The sequence below is a fragment of the Hypanus sabinus genome, chromosome 27 (genome assembly GCF_030144855.1).
Source record: "Hypanus sabinus isolate sHypSab1 chromosome 27, sHypSab1.hap1, whole genome shotgun sequence".
NCBI lineage: Eukaryota > Metazoa > Chordata > Chondrichthyes > Myliobatiformes > Dasyatidae > Hypanus > Hypanus sabinus.
Window position 1 is genome coordinate 40,323,685 of NC_082732.1, and position 19,966 is coordinate 40,343,650.

General features: G+C 37.7%; 1 protein-coding gene across 2 annotated transcripts in view; it reads left to right on the forward strand.

The window, feature by feature from the left end:
* Positions 1 to 19,966, forward strand: part of rerea (arginine-glutamic acid dipeptide (RE) repeats a) — a 619,674-nt gene that overhangs the window by 74,034 nt on the left and 525,674 nt on the right. Inside the window, exon 1 of one of the 2 annotated variants that reach the window (XM_059952297.1) lies at positions 5,338 to 5,422. The exons of the other annotated variant lie outside the window; for it this stretch is intronic. The gene's annotated coding sequence lies outside the window, so the exon portion shown is untranslated. Of the gene's footprint in view, positions 1 to 5,337; positions 5,423 to 19,966 lie in introns of those variants that run through there. 2 annotated transcript variants of the gene reach the window in all.

A 19,966-nucleotide genomic window follows, 5' to 3' on the forward strand; every position in this document is an offset into this window, starting at 1 on the left:
AAGTGTATAGTTGCTGAGTCAGGGAATATAAGGGAATCGCTTCCATAAATATATGTGGGATAATCTGTTGGCATCTTGCAGTCACTTCACTTGCCCCATCACTGAAATGCTCCCACAACTTAAACTTACTTTCAAGGACTCTTTATCTATGTTTTGGATATTTATTGCTGATTTATTTATTATTATTTCCTCTCTTTTCTATTTGCACAGTCTGTGTTGTCTTTTGCATATTGGTTGTTTGTCCTACTGGGTGTGGTCTTTCATTGATTCTATTATGATTCTTAGATTTACTAAATCTGCCCGCAAGAAAACAAATCTCAGGATTGTACATGATGACATATGTATACTTTGACAAGAATTTACTATGAACTTTGAATTTTGAACTTCTCAAATTCCCTCTGATAGTTTAATTCAAGGGCACTGCATAATTTTGAGTGTGTGATGTATGGAAAGGAAACTGAATATTGGTTTGTGGCTGCAGTCCTGCAAAGTAAATGTGCATTGAAATGCACAGCATTTGAACTTCACTGGCAAATGTTTCTTCTTTTGGATATGTTTAATAGCAAGCACATGCTGAAGTTCTGAAGACAAACAGTAAACTCCTGCTTACAATTTTTTATAAGGTCAAACTTGTGTAATGGTTTAATTGCCTATTGTCTATAAAATGTAGTAGTTTGCGTAGCAGGAAATTTGTTCTTGGAATGGGAAAATCAGCCTGAATTGATACAAAGTCTAAAGTAAACATTTGGCAGGCACGCTTCCTTTGGCTTTCTTTCATGAATAAGAGTTCCTATAATGGTTCTAAAATAATGAAACTGACTTTTTATAGAATCTGTTTTTAAGTGATTGTATAACTAAGAGTAAATCTTTAGTTTTAAAGGGGTCGAGGTATAAGATGGGGAGACTTCATAGGTTTTGGGAACTGTTTCCAAAATCTATGAACTCACTTTCAAGGACTCTTCTTCATCTCTTGTTCTTGATATAAATGTATTTATTATTATTAATTCTTTTCCTCTTTCTTTTCGTATTTGCACAGTTTGTTGTTATTTGCATGTTGGCTATTTGTCCTGTTGGATGCAATCTTTCATTGATTCTTTTATGTTTTGTGTATTTACTGTGAATGCCCTCCAGGGAAACGAATCTCATGATTGTATATGGTGACATGTATGTACTTCAATAATAAATTTACTTTGTAAGTTAGGTAATTTGTGTCTCAGTTGGATTTCCTTGAAACTTTTTGAATACTGTAACTGAGCAGGCAACATGCAGTTTGGCAACTTAACTATCTTGTTGATCATGATTATCAAAAAATGCATTAGTAATAATTTTAATTGTTTCCTAAGTTAAGTTGGTTTTGAAGAATGCTGATTACATTCTGCAGATGTTTGAAACATTTTTTTGGGGGGAAAAGTCTAAGTTTAGAGTAGCACACGCAAAATGCTAGAGGAAATCAGCAGGTCAGACAACACTTATGGAGAGAAATAAAGAGTTGAGATTTTGCGCTGAGACTCTTCATCCAATTAACTGGTTTACTAACCTGAAAAATTTCCACTGAAATAATGATTGTTAATCTTTTCTGTAATTCATAAATGTTTTATAAACTGGAATCTTGAGTGATTATGTTGACTTCCCTGCTCTTTGGATTCATCTGGATCACATGTGCTTCATTTTTAATGAAACTTGAGCTTGCTGTGCTTATCCAACGAAATCATTAGATATTAGCAGCCATGTCCTCAACATCTACCCTTAATTCTGAGTAGTGTTGTTCAATCATCCACATGATCATCACTTAGCAATTCCTTACAATGCTCAGCTGAGTGAGATATCACTCTTCCTCTTTTCATTCAAAACTTGTTGAAATTCATTGAATCTCTTTTTTATATCAGTACAGCAAGTTTTACAGGCTTGTGAGTTAAAATAGACCACAACTGTCTGATTTAATCAGTCACTAAACTAGTTACATTATTCTTACTTATCTTTCATTCTCTGGGGCCAGTACAATATCCACTGTTACTCCAAAACAGTTCAAACAAAAGGTGTTTTGATTCAAGAAAAGTAAAGTTTTTATTGTTTCAGTTACAGAGACTGTTAAGTGCCTAGGATATTCAGTTCAGGCTGTCAGCTCCCCTGGCTACATGCTTAGGCCTGTAGACTGCAGAGTGCTTTGCTTGTAACTGCACCCGTTGTCTCCTTTCATTATCTGTTAATGGTGCTCAACATGACAGGGTTGTGTGATAAATGGAAGCTGCTGTGAAACCCGGAGCTGGATTCTTTCTCCCTGAAAGCGGTGTTTGTGCTTGCTGCGTAGAAAGTCACAGAAATGTGGAGTTACTTTCAAGTTTCAAGATTGCATAATGTCATTTCCAGTACACAATAATTGTTATCCTCTGTCCAGTGCAAAAGACGCAATAAGATAAAGAACACAATAATAGCAAATAGAGAGTAAATATAAATACTTACGATAGCTTGTATGCATAGATTGTAAGTCTATCAAGTGATTCTAGGCATAGCTGTACATAAGGTGACTGATGAGAAATGATTAAGTAGTGGTGGTTGGGGGTGTGGAGGGGTTGGTTTGTGGGTGGAGGTGTTGATCAGCCTTACTACTTTGGGAAAGTACAGTAGCTTCTTTTTTAGTCTGGGCCTGTCGCGGTGCTATGCGGCCTCCTTCTTGATGGGAGTGGGACATACAGTCCGTGAGCAGGGTGGGTAGGATCTTTCATGATGTTGTTGCCCCTTTTCCAGCACCCTTCTGTATAGTCAACAAGCAATTTCAGAGTGAATGTTAAGTAACTCTCAAAACCATTACTTTGTAGCTTATTTAATAGAAAATTATGCTGTACTTTTTGCAAAGCTGAAAATTGCTTTCCAATAAATGGGTCCCTACAGACATAAACTATAATAGACGCTGGGTCTTGCATTTAGCTCCTTTCACAACCTTGGGATGACCTTTTGCCTTCAGTGATAAATTTTGAAATGTTGTGTTGTAAAGAGATGCAATAGCCAGAGCTTCCTCTGTGTAATAAACTGATGGATCAACTGATCACCTTGATTGTTCTGAGGTCAATGTTGGCTAGGACACTAGAACTCTGTTGCATTGATATCTTCAAATATTGCTGGGGATCTTTCACATCTACCTGAAAAAGTAGATCTGTTGATTTATTGTTCAAAAGATCCTGATATTCCTGTTGAACAAACAGTTTTAGTGCAAATGTTGGCTCTTTATTCCTCTCCACAGATGCTGCCTGACCTGCCGAGTTCCTCCAGCATGTGTATTTGTTACTTAGAATTTCCAGCATCTGCAGAAACTCTTGTGTGTCTAATAATGCTACACTCCCCTATTACTACACTGTAGTGTTCATAGAGTCATAGAAACGGGGCCTTCAGCCCATCTTGTCCTGGCCGAGCCATTCAAACAACCTATTCCCATTAATCTGCCCTCCATATGGAGGACCACAGCCCTCCATACCCCTATCATCCATGTATCTATCCAAAATCCTCTTAAACATTGAAATTGAGCTCGCATGCACCACCCACATCCACACTCTCATAACCCTCTGAGTGAAGAAGTTTCCCCTCATGTCCCCTCAAGCTTTTCACCTTTCACTCTTAACCCATAACCTCTAGTTGTAGTCCACCCAACCTCAGTGGAAAAAGCCTGCTTGTACTTGGACTTTGCTTGTCTCAACTGAGGTTTGAACTCATGACCCTGTAACTTGAGGATAAGAGTGCCACCTTTAGGCTATTCATGATCCTTATGAATAAATTTTGGCACCACTTTACCCATGCTTTAATGAATTTAGTATTATGGGCAACAGACAAATGTTAACCAATTTTCCAAGGATTATTTACTGAATTTGTTTGCTTAAAAATTGCAATGAAAATAGCCATATGCAGTTTTTGTGATGTAATTTTTTATTTCTCTTTCAAGTCTTCTCACAAAAACCGAGTATGGCAGCATTGCTGATATTGAGTTAGTTTGAGCATTAAATAATTGGAAAAGTATGTCTCAACTGAAAAAGAAATTCTGTGCACTCGTTGAGATTGAGAGTGGTTGGTTGTAATTAAATGCAGGCGTTCAGATCAGGTATGGTGGTCATTTATTTGGAGTTGTGATGTTGAAACGTAATTTTCCATGTTTAAAATAAATAATATGTTCGTCTCCCATAAGAATACATTATAGCATCATCCATTTTAGAGAGCATTTTAAAGAGGTCTTCATTATTATTGAAATCCTCACCCTTTAATAGCTTTTACTGTTTTGCAGTCATTTGAATTCAAAGCTTTGGAATGCAAAAAAAAATAGACGTTTTCACATTTCAAGATGAGCAGGATATATAAATTAAAAAATTTCTTATTTTGTTGTTGTGTTGCATACCTCAAACTCACCTAGCTGCCTAATAATGTCTAAACTCATGCTTAAACAAAGTTAATTAATGCTAATGTAGTCAACTGGTTCTGTTTATTGATCTTGGCGAAAGGTTATTTTAAAAAAATCAGCGCAAACTATTTTAGACTATTTCATTTTATCCTCTGGTGAGCTTCAGTCTCCATACTCTTAATTCAATGACTGTTTTGTTGGTATGAGTAATAATATTCATTACATATTTTCCCTTCTCCCTATGTACTTCCATTGTTGATTAGAAAAAAATGTCTTTGATTAATTCACAGTTGGAAATGGCATGCCTGCTTCTGTGGTTTTGTGAGTTTGGGATTGATTTCAACAGTGACAGGTGTGGAGCACTTACAAAGCCACTTGGTTATGGAGCTTATTGTCAAGCAGTGTTTTTCCCATGAGGCACCTCTGATTGAGTGGCTAATGTACAGTGTGTCTCCGCAACAAGCCACACCAACATGGTTTTCAGTTTTTATTGATCTATCATGTTTTAAAGCGTGAGACGGCCATAACTGTTGATGAGCTGTCTTGATTAAAATTATTTTGTGTTTTAAATAATGCTCATAAAGACTATGTTTTGGGGGCTTTTAATTAGCTCGTGTTTAAACATTTAGTCTTATTACAGCCTTGGCGATGCAGAAAAATGGTCTATGTCTGCTGTTTTTGATTATCGGAAGACAGTTGACAGTTTTTCCCCCTCGTTCTGTGTACGTTCATCTGAGGAGTGTATTAATATTCCACACAATAGCTGTGGATCTGAGATGCAGATGACTCCAGGGATATTGTCTCTAATATCTTGCTTGCTGATGCATTTCTGGCTGACCATGCCATTAAGAGCAGTCATCAATCACAATCTAGTTCCTTTCCGTGCTCGACTCCAGTCCTGGTTTTTCCTGGTACTTGTTGTTGGAGGTTTGTTCTCCTTCACTGGTGTCTGGATAAAGAAGACTACGTCAGGCATGTGGAGTGTCTGCAGCACAGCTGAGCGTGGAGTGTGAAAGAAACCACAATCTGCACTGACTCCCGGTAACCATTCAGCTCTGATTTCCTTTGCCGTACATGTACAACGGTGTGCTCTTTTTAACTTGGCAGTGCTGTCCTGGCCAAGCTTGATTGAGAAGCAAAGCAGCAGGCCTCTTTGTTATCAAGTGCCTTCTCTCCATGGGCTGTGGCTGTTAACGGATACAGCAGCGCTGACATTGTTTAGCTTGGTTGTTGGATTAGGCCCAGGCCACCGAGAAGGTCCGCTGGGGTCAGCTGAACAGCTGCTAGAATTGCGGTAAAGTTGTTACTGTCACCTCAAGGAATTCTGAAGATTAACAGATTGTACTGACTAGGTTGAGAGGAAGAGCTGGCATGAAAAAATGAAAGCTGAAACAAAACCCATTTCCTTTCGGTTATCTCTTTTATCACTATTTTTCTGATGTTGCAGAACTTGTGTGGGAGTGTCTGGAAGTGGAATGCCTTTCATGTTTTTGTCTGGTAACTGTATGAAGTATGTGATTAGCTTTTTTATCATCTGTTTACACAATACCTTAAAGCCAGCAAACATGGGCCATGAAAATAGGACCTGCTTGACCTGTTTACGTGTGAGGTTTGTTTTGTGTGGAAATCAGAAAGCTTTATTGCCTTTGTTTCATTGCTACCTCCACGCTACCGTGTGCACATGTGTCTCCGACCACTATGGAGTACAGCGTGCCTAGTCAGCCACCCAGCAATATTAATTATACACAAAGAGAAAATTATAACAAAAATAGGAAACTGTTTTGTGTACACACACACAAAAAAAACACTTCTCTGGAACTGTTGATAGAAAAGCTTCCGAAACATAGAGTCCTTGAGTGATTGTTATACTTTGGCAATCGGCGCTTGGCAGGCAGCTCCAGGAATGTCATTTGATCTGACTGCATGATAGAATTGGCTAGGATTACATTAGTGTTTTCTATGGCTGTTGAAAGTGATGCATCAGCGAGTGGTCTTCAGTAACACGTTTTAACTACTTGGTCTGTTTGTTTTATTCGGTTTATGCATTCAGGTGTTTGCATGAAGTTTAATTCTTCAGCCTTGTCTCTGGTGTTTCTGAGATTACTGTAATATGCAGCTGACAGTTTCCTCTTATTTTTGTGTCCTGATTGATTAGAATTAAGTATCAGCTTAAGAGCAAGTTCTTAATTACAGATGTAAAATGACTTTTGTCTGTATTGTTTGAACAGACTGAAAAATATCTTGCCCTGTTTATGCATTTTTCTGGCTCTGTTTTGATGTGCTGGATTATGGTAGGTTTACACCAGTGTTGCTATAATCTACAGGGTGTAAGTAGCGGAAAGGATATGTATTATGACAAAAACTGATTTGTAAGACTGATACCCAAAACAACATTAAACCAATTCTTAAATTTAAGATTGGTTATAAATTTTTAATTTGTTGTAATCAAATATTGGTGTGAAAAGTGATTGTGAATTCTGTGTTTAGGACACATCAAAAGTCGTAGTAAATTTATTATCAAAGTACGTATATGCCGCCAGATACTATTACCTTGAGATTCATGTTATTGCAGGGATTTACAGGAAAATAAAGAAATATGATGGAATTGATGAACACTATGCATAAAGACTGACAAACAACCTATATGCAAATAAAGACTAATTTTGCAAATATAGAAAAAATGAATAATACTGAGAATAAGAGTTGCAGAGTCCTTGAAAGTGAGTCTAGGTTGTGGAATTAGTTCAGTGTTGAGGTGAGTGGGTTTATCCACTTTGAACTTGTGAATGTTGAGAGAAAAGAGCAATTGAATCAACAGATATTAACATGGCTTGTGGTAATTGTGTTATAAATACTGCATTTTTTTCCCAAAATCAAGGACTCACCCTGTAGTTTTTGTACTTTAGAAAAATAAGCTGAGAAAAGTCATGCAGATCTTTGAATTTCACTACGTGTTGCAGGTTTATTTAAGCAGATAGCTCAATTTTCATCTTTATTTGCTTCAGAATTCCATCTGGGAGGTGCAAATGGCCTCAACAAATAAGATTTTCACTGAAGAAATACCATTAACAAATGGCAGTCACTTCCATTTGTGATGTAGTTTCAGGAAAAACATTTTGTGGATTCAGCATCCATAACTTTGCCTTTATATACAGCTACTGAATGGGGGTCATGGTAATGACCACTCTGGTGTTGGTGTATGTAGAAGTCATACATCTGCTGATGGCATATTAAGATCATTTCATTATTTGTTTCTCCCATGATCTGATGTTGAACTTGTATTATTGTAAGGTTCAAGTTCAAGCTCAAATTCAAGAGTGTCGGGGCAAAAATGAGTGTCGTTGCTATTACTTATAATTGATATATTTAAAGTGGAGTTTGCTAGGTTCTTGATTAGTCAGGATGTCAAAGGTTAAGGGGAGAAGGCAGGAGAATGGGGTTGAGAGGGATAATAAATCAGCCATGATGGAATGGCAGAGCAGGCTCTGGGTTGAATGGCCTAATTCTGCTCCTATGTTTTATGGTCTTAATTACAAGTTCATTTTATTGTCATTCAGCCATACATGCATACCACCAAACAAAGCAATGTTCCTCCGGACCAAGGTGCACAACACAGTACATAAAATAATATTATCCCAAATAAATTAACAAATAATAAGGTGCATTTACAACACAAGTTAAAAAGTAAACACTATAACCCTACTGGTGCTTCATGTGCGATGAGACCTATATGGTGGCAGGGAGTTCAGCAATCTCACAGCCTGGGGGAAGAAGCTGTTCCCCACCCCACCAATTCTTGTCTAATGCTCCAGTACATCCTGTCTGATAGGAGGGGGTCAAGGATGGATGGAAGGTAGGGATTATTGACAGTGCTAAGAGCTCGGTGTACACAGCGTTCCTGATAAATATTTCTGATGGAGGAGATACCCCAATTATCCTCTCAGCAGTCTCACATTATTTTGTAGAGACTTGTGGTCAGATGCCTTGCAATTCATGTATCAGATATTTATATGTTAAAGCACTTTGCATAACTTGTATGTGAAAGGCCTTCTAAAATTTCAATTATTTAAAACTTTAGTTATACTAATTTAAAACTTTAACTGTGTCTTCGGCTCATTGTTAATTTGTTCTTCCTACAGATGCAGCTGAACTAGCTGAGTATTTCTAGCCTTTTTTGTTTTTATTTTAAAATTTATTTGCTTTCAGTTAAACTAAGCTTAACAGATGTCATTTAATGTACACAATTTTCTTGAAGTTTTGAGCATTACATGACATGTTAACTTAAAAAAAAACCTTTCTCCTTCTTAAACACATCACCTACACTGGCCACCAACAGCAGTTTGCCTGAGTCCTCTATCCTGGGCTGGAGCCTGATCGGCCCTGAGGCTTCCACTTTCACCACACAGCTTCATAAGTCTTCTTGTTGAAGATCTTTCCTCTCTCTGGAAAGAGGTCTTTGGAGCTTCTTTTGTCATTTCTGTGGCTGTGGGATTTTATGGTATGGGGATGAGAACGCCATTCCTTTTTGTGTGGCCTTGACACCATCCATGACAGAGTTCAATAAACTTGGATGCCCAAAGAGTCAACTTGGATTATATTAATGAGATGGCAAGCCTGAAATAACTCAAAACAATCAGTATTAACGGACAGAAAATACATGAAAGTGCTGATGATTTTGTATGACTGTGAAATTAAGCCAAGTGTTAAATAATAGAAAGCTGAGCTACATGTTTGGACAACAGTTCACAGGTGTTGTATTTTTAGAAGCTTGCCACCTGCATTTTAGAAGTAGAAATGTGAGGGACAGTTACAACTTAGTTAATGTTTCAGTTAGAAAGAACTGTAGATGTCCTGGTAAAATTTTACGAGTTCTGTTGAAAATTATTGGTCTGAAAGTGCTTGTTTCTCTCTCCACAGATGTTGTTTCATTCTTTACAGATTTTCCTATCTGTAGTCTTTTATTCGCATTTGAATCTTAAATTTCTGGATCTTTAGTTAAATAAGCCAATTGAAACTTTTTTCATGTTGTTCAGAATCAGATTTATTATCACTGACGCGTGTTCTGAAATTTGTTGTTTTGTGGTAGCAATGCAATGCAATACATAGAATTACTATAAGTTACGTAAGGTATGTAAGAAACAATAAAAATAAATATTGCAAAAAGAGAGCAAAATAGTGTGATTGATCCATGAACACTTACGTAAATCTGATGGCGGAGGGAAGAAACTGTTCCTGAAATGTTGAGTGTGTGTCTTCAGGCTCTTGTACCTCTCTGATGTTAGTAATGAGAAGTCTACTAGACTTGTAGTCTGCTAGATTAGGTAGTGAGCATTGTGAGTATATCTTTATATTAAAGTAGATTTCATGATTTGGGCTGAATGAGCTCAAAGTAACTTATTGTGTCACTGGCTTCAGTGTACACTCTTCTGCTTGTAGTTGTATTAAAGCCTTCAGTGTGACTTTCAATATTTAAAACATTTGGTCTTTTAGCCTTTTGAAATAATAACACCCTGAGCCGTTGAACCCAAAGCAATCTGCTTTGAAAGTACACAAAATACTTCTTCCTCCTGTACAACAATGCAAAATCATGAATGCACAAAATTCTTAAACGAGAATTATGTGGGCAATGTTAGAGCAATTTGCTGTGTTTTAATATTCTACTCCTGGAAGTGAATTATTTGAACATTTATGCACTGATTCAGGTACATTTACAAAAGAAAGTGCTTGGTGCCTTACATAAAAGATTAGTTTGATTTTATTTAGAAAGTTTCTTTTTCCATTTGGTTCAGATTTCTCTTTGTGACATTGTTGAAATGATTTTTTGTGTGATTTCAGTAATGACATCTAAACTGTAGTAAAGTATAATTCAGAGTGAAGTGCAGGCATTTGAATACGTAGAAAGGATTAAAGATGTGCATTTATCATTACCAGCCGTATAGGATTTGAATGCCAGTTGAAGTGTATCGTGCATATGATGGTGAAGAGAAACAGTGTTCAAATGGATTGACGTAAAATTTATGCCAGACAAATGGGTAAACAGTCTACTGTCGTATACAACTATAGACGATGAACTGGAGGTTATAGAATTTGTTAGCAAAACCTAGATGGAATCTGTAAATTTTTGATGCATATATGTAGAAACCTATGTAACTAGTTCCCTGAAGGCTCTGCTATTTTTTAAAGAAACGGAAATAGCCATTTAAGTATGTTCTAAGTAAAATGTATCTCATTTAATGAAGACATTTAAGACCATTAAGACATTGGAGTAGAATTTAGGCCTTTGGGCCCATTGCTCTGCTTCACCATTCCATCATGACTTATTTATTTTCCCTCTCAAACCCATTCTCCTGCCTTCTCCTTTTAAGCTTTGATGCCCTTACTAATCAAGAACTTATCAACCTCTGATTTAAATATACTAATGACTTGGCCTCCACATTTATTAGAACAAAATGAATAAAAACATATTCCCCAAAGAATTGATTTAAGTTTGGTGAAATGCATCTTCAATACATTAAAGATGAATGCTTCTCCCATTTTGCTTTTATTGATGCAAAGGATATCAACAGAATAGAACTGCAGTCTGTTATAATAATATTCAACTAATATTCAGCAGAAACAGGTAATAGGAAACTTAGTTTAAATGAACAAATTTCATGTAATAATTCATCAAATATCGATTAATACTTGGTGATTTTTTTCTATGTATAGTAGGGTTGTCTTTAAAAGATGTAAACTTGGGAATGCTGTACTCTTAGTAAATGTTAATAATTTCATTAGAATAACTTTGAAGATTCATTTCAAAATGGTTGTCCAAAAATGTGTATTTTCAGCAAAGCTATCAAATACGAGATTCTGCAGATGCTGGACATCCAGAGCAGCACGTACAATGCTGGAGGAACTCAGCAGGTCAGGCTGTATTTATGGAAGTGAATAAACAGTTAAAGTTTCAGACCGAGGCCCTTCATTGGGACTGGACCCCTTACTCTCCAGTCCTGATGAATGGTCTTGACCCAAAGCATAACTGTTTATTCATTTCCAGAGAGAGTAACTAAAATTTCACCCAGCAAAAATTCAACATATTGGTAAAAATTAATGGCCTTCCTTTTTGGTAGTACCAGTATGGAGTTGCAAAGCATATTGATCATTGATTTTATATTGGCCTGTGATGCTGCTTTACTCTAATGTGCAGACTGGAACACCTGTTGGGACTTTGTGAATTACTACAATGTTTGAATTGAACTGTTCAATCTGCGTTTTGGATTTTAACTAAATAGCTACATTGGAAAAAAGCCAAGATCTAAGCGCATCTGTTCTGTAGAGAATGAGTCTTCAATAGCTACTTACGGCTGTTTCACCCACACAGAATTTTAAAAGAAGGGTTTCAAACTACACTTTCAATTTACTGATGGTCATTGATTACTTCATGATTTCTCATGAGGTGCATGTTTTTTACTGATGACTAAAATGGGTTCGACAATATCTGATTTTCACATATTGTATAATTATGTTTATACAACTCATTTGAAAATAGTTTTGTAATGTTTGAAGTAAATTTATTATCAACGTAACGTACTGTACGTATATGTCACTATATACTACCCTGAGATTCATTTTCCTGCGGACATCCATAGTAAGTACAAAGAAATACATTAGAGTCTTTTTATTTTTATTTATTTAGTGATGCAGCACAGAATTGGCCCTTCTGGCCCTTTGAGGCATGTTGCCCCAGCAACCGCTGACAAACCTGATTAACCCTAACCTTATCATGGGACTATTTACAATGACCAATTAACCTACCTGGTACGTCTTTAGGATGTGAGTGGAATACAGAGGACCCAAAGAAAACCCAGGCATTCCACAGAGAGGACAGACAGAGACTCCTTACAGAATGGTGCCAGAATTGAGCTCTGAACTCTGGAATGACCTAAGCTGCAATCGCGTCATGCTAACTGCTATGCTACCGTGGTGCCAAAATCAATGAAAAATTGCACACAAGAAGACAGGCAAACAACCAATGTGCAAAAGATGACAAACTATGCAAATACCAAAAGACAAAGAAAAACAAAATAAGCAATAAATATCAGCAATATGCGATGAAGAGCCTTTGAAAGTTGCTTTGAAAACCATGCCTAAAATACAGCACATTTGGATGTTTATATCATAAAATCAGTGTCACAGATGTATTTGTATTTTGAAGTGAGATTTTGTTAAACTATCATACACAGGGAGCCACTTGCTGAGGTTTTGATTTACCATTAGAAAGTTAATGGAATTGGATTCCATATTAATCTTTTGAAAGTTATTTGGAAGTATACTTAAAGTTCAAATTTATGGGGCTATGTGGAAGGAGCTGGAGAATGGGACTAATTGAATAGCTTTTTTAAAGGAAAAGTTTTGCAGTGTCATTTCTCTCTCTGGGTTAGTGGGTTTGCTGGACTCAGCTTCTGTGGGTACTCACTCTCTTTAACCATTTTGTCTTAATAACCATTATGTATATATGAACTTCCATGGTGACTATTAAAGGATTATCAGAAGTGATCAAGAGTTGTCCGGTGGTGTAAGGGCATCCACACTGGATTTTGGGGCTAGCGGTCCCGGTTTCAACTACGGACAGTTCCTTGCATGCTTTCCAGCTGTGTTGGGTTGAAAGTCAAGCTAGCAACTCAGCCTTGTAAAACAGACAACAAACACTAAAGAAATGTCAAGGTTGCTGCCCAATGCACCAGTGAGATTTGGGAGGATGATTACTAATGTGATCCTCAACTTTATTTGCCTTATACTTTGACATATATTAGGAATTTGCTGTGGTGTGCTGGTGCAACATGCAACAAAAACAACATTCAACAATTATAGAGAGTGTAGATTATGGAATAAAATGTGCATTAATATATAAATACCAGCGTGTGTTTACAATGTAAACAGCATTACAAAAAGTGGTTTAAAAGTGTTTACAGTGCAGTGACTAAGATAACAGAGGAGGATGAGGGGTGGAGAAATAGAATAATTGATCGGATTAACTGCCTGGGGGAAGAAATTTGTAAGATGACAAGAGGTTTTTGTTTTAATAGCTCTATAGCATTTTCCAAAAGGAAACTTTGGAAAAGGTAGTTTGCAGGGTGGGTAGTGTCTGCAATGCTGACTCTTTCCTCAATTGTTGTGCAAAGATGTGTATTTTCAGCAAGTGAGGCTCCAGAACAATTAAGTCCTCGTTATGCATGAAACAAGTTTTTTGGGATTTTTATGCCTTGTTTGAAATGAGTATTGCACACTGAGCACAATACTATCTAAAGAAAGAATTTAATGTTAAAAACCAAAGGAGGAAAATTGGAATACTTAGTAAGTATAAATACTAGTTCAAGAATCCTGTTTAATTTTCATTTTAACTGCAGAAGTTCTTTTGAATGCCATATATACGGAGGTGCAAAGTAATTGCTAGTTATTCCAGGAATCTCACTACTGGACATTATTCCGGTTTCCGCTGAGTGTAGGAGAATTGGACACATTACCTGGGAATTATTTTGATCTTGGAGCTCTTATTCTGTTCTGCAGTAATTGCAGTAACTTAAGCTGTTGTAGCTATGTCATTTTTCTCAGTTTCGTACTTGTGCTCTGGTGATCAATTTTAACATGCAAAACTTTCATTGTTATATACATTCTTTTATTTCTTGTTTATGTCCAGAGTCACTAATGAGGTTGTTGCTATCTTGGCACTGAATGGCCCTCCCTTGATATTTCTGCTTAACACCTCAACCTTTTACATGTGGGAAATCTCAGATTTGCAGAAACCTAATTTAATTTTCTACCTTTTCACCTCAATTCCTTACTGATAGAACTCTCGATGTACTGGGGAATGTTCATTATTTCTGAGTAGCTATTTTTCATGATTTGAGTTACAATTATGGTTTCAGTGACCATTATGGTTAAGTCTTTTCTCATCTGATGCACTCACACTTTTAGAGGAAGTTGATGGATGATGTTAGGTAGTGTGATCTTGCTTTATTCTCCTCTCCCCCACCCAAAAATAACATCTGGGTGTCCATGGCTGTTGTTCAGTGGATATATTTGATCACCCATCAGAGAGACTTTCACATTCTGTGGACTCACTTTTAAGGACTTTACATGTCATGCTCTTAATATTTATTTCTTATTACTAATAATTGTTATTATTATTTTTCCTGTTTCTTGTATTTGCAGAGTTTGTAGTCTTTTGCACGTTAGTTGACGAGAAAATGAATCTCAGGGTGGTACAGGTATCCCCCGCTTTACGAATGTTCACTTTACGCCACTTTGCTTTTACAAAAAACCTACATTAGTAACCTGTTATCGCATTTCAAAGAGGATTTTCACTTTTGCGTAAATTTTTCCCATATAAATTAATGGTTCTTTGCTTTACGTCATTTCAGCTTAAGAAAGGTTTCATAAGAATGCTCTACCTTTGTAAAGGAGGGGACACCTGTATACACTTCCGGGCGCCTAGGTGCGACTGGAGTAGCAGCAGTACTCTCAATGGATGTGATTAAATATTCCCATTTCAGACTGTTACAGCTAAAAAGCACAACTGCTTCCAAGGTCAGTATAGTCAACAAAAAATGCGTTTAAACGAACTATCGCTGTATAAAACTGGTGGAAACAACACAGTCTGTGTTGGAAGGGCCCATGGAAAAAACCTTGGAGAAAGCGTGGGTGAAGATCAGGATTAAGGATGTTTAAGGAAATGGGGTTTTAAACTCCCTTTACCGACAGTCTTGCTGGCAAACATGCAGTCGATGATCGATGATCTCAGAGCCAGGGTGCAGAATCAGAGGGACATTAGGACCGCGTGTGTCCTTTGTTTTATGGAATCCTGGTTAACCCCTTCCATATGGGATGCAGCAATTGAGATGGACGGGTTTACTATACATCATCAGGATAGATCTATATAGTCTCTCAAAAGCAGAGGTGGAGGAGTATGCCACATGATCAACTTTTCTTGGTGCTCAAATATATCAGTGCTGTCCCAATTCTGCTCACCAGACCTGGAATATCTAGCAGTAAAGTGTTGTCCTTTTTCCTTATTACGGGAGTTCTCTGGGGTCATTCTGGTAGCAGTTTCCATTCGACCTCAGGCCAATATCAAGCAGGCTTTAGATGATCTGAGCAATGAGATCAACATGCACAAAACAGCGTACCTTAAAGGCTGATTTATACTTCTGTGTAGGCTCTACGTTGTAGCCTATGCAAGTGGCCTACACTGTTGTGAACATTTCTACTTGCGTTGGTGTGTCTGCGTTGCTCTGCAATTCAGTGCCAAAACACTAGTTTGCGGTGGGGTTTCTATGCCACTGTGTTGAGTTTCTTTGTGTAATTCAAACAATGGCAACTAAAACTGAGCGCATCATGTTGGAGTAGAAGCTAATAAATTTTGAACAAGAGTTACTTTTATTGAAATTACTGCAACGCAGAAAAGAGAGAAGACGTCTGAGGAGATGGTGTGTATGACCATTGAACGGACTGAGTCAGAAGGAAGGTGAATTTTCATTGCTTGTCCGGCCACTGAGAGATATGGATGAGGAAATGCATTTCAAATATTTTTGGATGTCAGCAGGTAGATTTGACTATTTGGTTCAAGCAATCAGAAATGCGTAGGAGGAAATGCAATGCTACCAAGCGGATCAATCACAGTTGTTGCAGTCTGCATCACCGTGACACGTAGTTACATTTTTGGGGAGGTGCACATCAGGCTACTGTGTAGGATACATGGCTACGCCATACCTACGGCGTAGATTTGACGCAGAAGTATGAATTGGCCTTAACGCATTCACCATCAATTTGGGAGATTTAAACAAGGCCAGTCTGAAAAAAATCACTAAGCAATTACCATTAACAGATCACTTGCAATACCAGAGGAAACAACACACTGGACCATTGTTACACCACCATCAAGAATGCCTACCGTGCTGTTCCATGCCCTCACTTCAGGAAGACCGATCACCTAGCTGTACTTCTACTCCCTGAGTATAGGCAAAGACTGAAGACTGCAGCAACAATAGTGAGGACCCAGAATGTTTGGACAAGGGAAGCACAGGAGCGCCTACAGGACTGCTTTGAATCGGTGGAATGGATTGTATTCAGGGATTCATCTTTGAATCTGGATGAGTTTGCTACAGTTGTTACCGACTTCATTAAAACCTGTGTGGATGAGTGTGTGCCTACAAAGACTGACTGTACATTCCCAAACCAAAAGCCATGGATGAACCAGGAGGTACGTCGTCTGCTGAAGGCTAGGTCTGTGGCATTTAAGTCTGACAACCCAGGCCTGTACCAGAAAACCAGTATGATTTGTGGAGGGCTATTTCAAGGATGAAGAGACAATTTTGAACAAGGTTGGAGGCGATATCAGATGCACGGCAACTCTGACAGGGACTGCAAGACTGAGTTCCTACAAAGTGAAACCCAATAGTATGAATGGCAGTGATGCTTCACTACCAGATGAACTCAACACCTTCTATGCACACTTTAAAAGGGAGAACACAACTACAGATGTGAAGATCCCTGCTGCATCTGATGACCCGGTGATCTCTGTCTCAGAGGCCAATGTCTTTAAAGAGAGTAAACCTTTGCAAGGCAGAAGGTCCTGGTGGAATACCTGGTAAGGCTCTGAAAACCTGTGTTAACCAACTAGTGGGAGTATTCAAGGACTTTTTTAACCTCTCACTGCTATGGGCAGAAGCTCCCACTTGCTTCAAAAAGGCAACAATTATACCAGTGCCAAAGGAGAATAATGTGAGCTGTCTTAATGACTATCACCCGGTAGCACTCACATTGACAGTGATGAAATGCTTTGAGAGGCTGGTTATGACTAGACTGAACTCCTGCCTCAGCAAGGACCTGGACCCATTGCAATTTGCCTATTGTCACAATAGGTCAATGGCAGATGCAGTCTCCATGGCTCTTCGCACGGCTTTAGACCACCTAGACAACACAAACACCCATGTCAGGATGCTGTTCATTGACTATAGCTCAGCATTTAATCTCATCATTCCCACAATCCTGATTGAGAAGTTGCAGAACCTGGGCCTCTGTACTTCCCTCTGCAATTGGATCCTCGACTTCCTAACCGGAAGACCACAGTCTGTGCGGATTAGTGATAACATACCCTCTTCGCTGATGATCAACACTGGCGCACCTTGTGGTGTGTGCTTAGCCCACGCAACTGTGTGGCTAGGCATAGCTCAAATATCATCTATAAATTTGCTGACGATGCAACCATTGTTGGTAGAATCTCAGGTGGTGACGAGAGGGCGTACAGGAGTGAGATATGCCAACTAGTGGAATGGTGCCACAGCAACAACCTGGCACCCAATGTCAATAAGATGAAAGAGCTGATTGTGGACTTCAGGGAGGGTAAGATGAAGGAACGCATACCAATCCTCATAGAGGGATCAGAAATGGAGAGAGTGAGCAGCTTCAAATTCCTGGGTGTCAAGATCTCTGAGGATCTAACCTGGTCCCAACATATTGATGTAGTCACAAAGAAGGCAAGACAGCGGCTGTACTTTATTAGGAGTTTGAAGCGATTTGGCATGTCAACAAATACACTCAAAAACTTCTATAGTTGTACCGTGGAGAGCATTCTGACAAGCTACATCAATGTCTGGTATGTAGGGGCTACTGCACAAGACCGAAAGAAGCTACAGAACGTTGTAAATCTAGTCAGCTCCATCTTGGGCACCAGACTACGAAGTACCCAGGACATCTGTAGGGAGCGGTGTCTCAGAAAGGCAGTGTCCATTATTAAAGACCTCCAGCACCCAGGGCATACCCTTTTCTCTCTTACCATCAGGTAGGAGGTACAGAAGCCTGAAGGCACACACTCGGCGATTGAGGAACAGCATCTTCCCCTCTGTTACCTGATATCTAAATGGACACTGAATCTTTGGACACTACCCTCACTTTTTTTTAATATACAGTATTTCTGTTTTTGTATGTTTAAAAAAAATCTATTCGATACACATATACTGTAATCGATTTATTTATTTATTAATATTTTAATTTTATTTATAATTTTTTTCTGTTAGATTACGTATTGCATTGAACTGTTGCTGCTAAGTTAACAAATTTCACGTCACCTGCCAGTGATAATAAACCTGATTCTGATTCGGTGGTATACTGTATGCACTTTAATAATTTATAGTGAACTTTGAACTTAATTTTAATTGTAAACTGTGGTTGGTAATGGTGCTTGGCTGACATAAAAAGATTATCTTTAACTGGTTCAATTTTTTTTTAATTAGTCGGTGTCATCTGCTATCTTATTTTGAAAACATGGTATGTCATTATTTGCAAAAGTACATCACACATAACTTAAATTGAAGCTCCATCCCTCTTTGTTTGTCTTTTTAGACTCAGCAGCTTAATTAATTTGCTAAGTGTATACTCATTCTTGTTTAGTGCATAGACCATGCTTATCAGAAATAACATTTGATGAAGATTTTAGCTTTGGAGATTTTAGGTGTTTTCAGATGAACATTTTGAAGAACATAGACATCTCATTTTTGTGTTCACGTTGTTAGTTTTGTATTACATCTAGTATTTACCTTGGGAACATGCTTTATGTTCTCCTAAATCAAAGGCTTCCTCCCTGGGTTGCAATTGACAATTCAGAATCTGTTTACTGTAGGATGCATTTTGTGTTTTCTTTCAAGTCACTTAAATAAATGAGAATATAGTGTTTTATATGGCAGAATTTTAAATTGCAGTTTTGGTTGTTAATGTGGTCTATTAAATGAGATTTGTGGTTTTGCATCAGTGAATTTTCAATGAGCTGACATTTTGGTGTACAGTACTATTTAAGAATCTTCTGATTGGTATGGATTTATAATATTTGGGAAGAGAAGAAGCGATGGTTACTGGGGATGTTTTAAGTAAAAATAATTTCCGTGAGGATACTAACAGTTAATGTTGAATAGTCAGGATAATTTCCATTATAGATGTTTCGATTAGTTCATTGTTGCTAATTAGTGAACAAGTTGCATCTGAAACATGTTCTTTTGATGGGATTAGTAATTGAATGAATAGAAATCCTGAAATTTCCAGCTTTATTGAACTTTTTAATGGAATTCATTAAAAATGAGATGAAAAGCTACCCTGCCATTTCTGTACTTTAAATACAGTAATATAACTGCATAATTTATAACTAGATTATAGACCTCTTTGAAATGTGCATAGTCTGGTGCTCTTGCTCATGAAGTGTCCTTTACTCCATTAAGATTAAAAAAGCAGATTTTCCCATTAAGAGAAATTTGTGATCTTTTCCACTGTTTTAATGGACTGACAAGCCTGCCTATCTACTGTGATGATGGAGACTTGTTTATAAAATTTGTTCTTGTCATTGTGTGATGAGAAACCCTAATATGTTCATTCCAAACAATAAATGATAGAAAAAGATTGTACAGTGGAATGAATTAAGTGGATGTAAAGTTTCAGCAAGACAATGAGGCTGTATGGTGGCATCATGGGTAGTATAACGTTATTACAGTGCCAGCCATCCCCACTCAAATCTGCCACTGTCTGTAAGGAGTTTGTATGTTCTCTAAATGATCACAC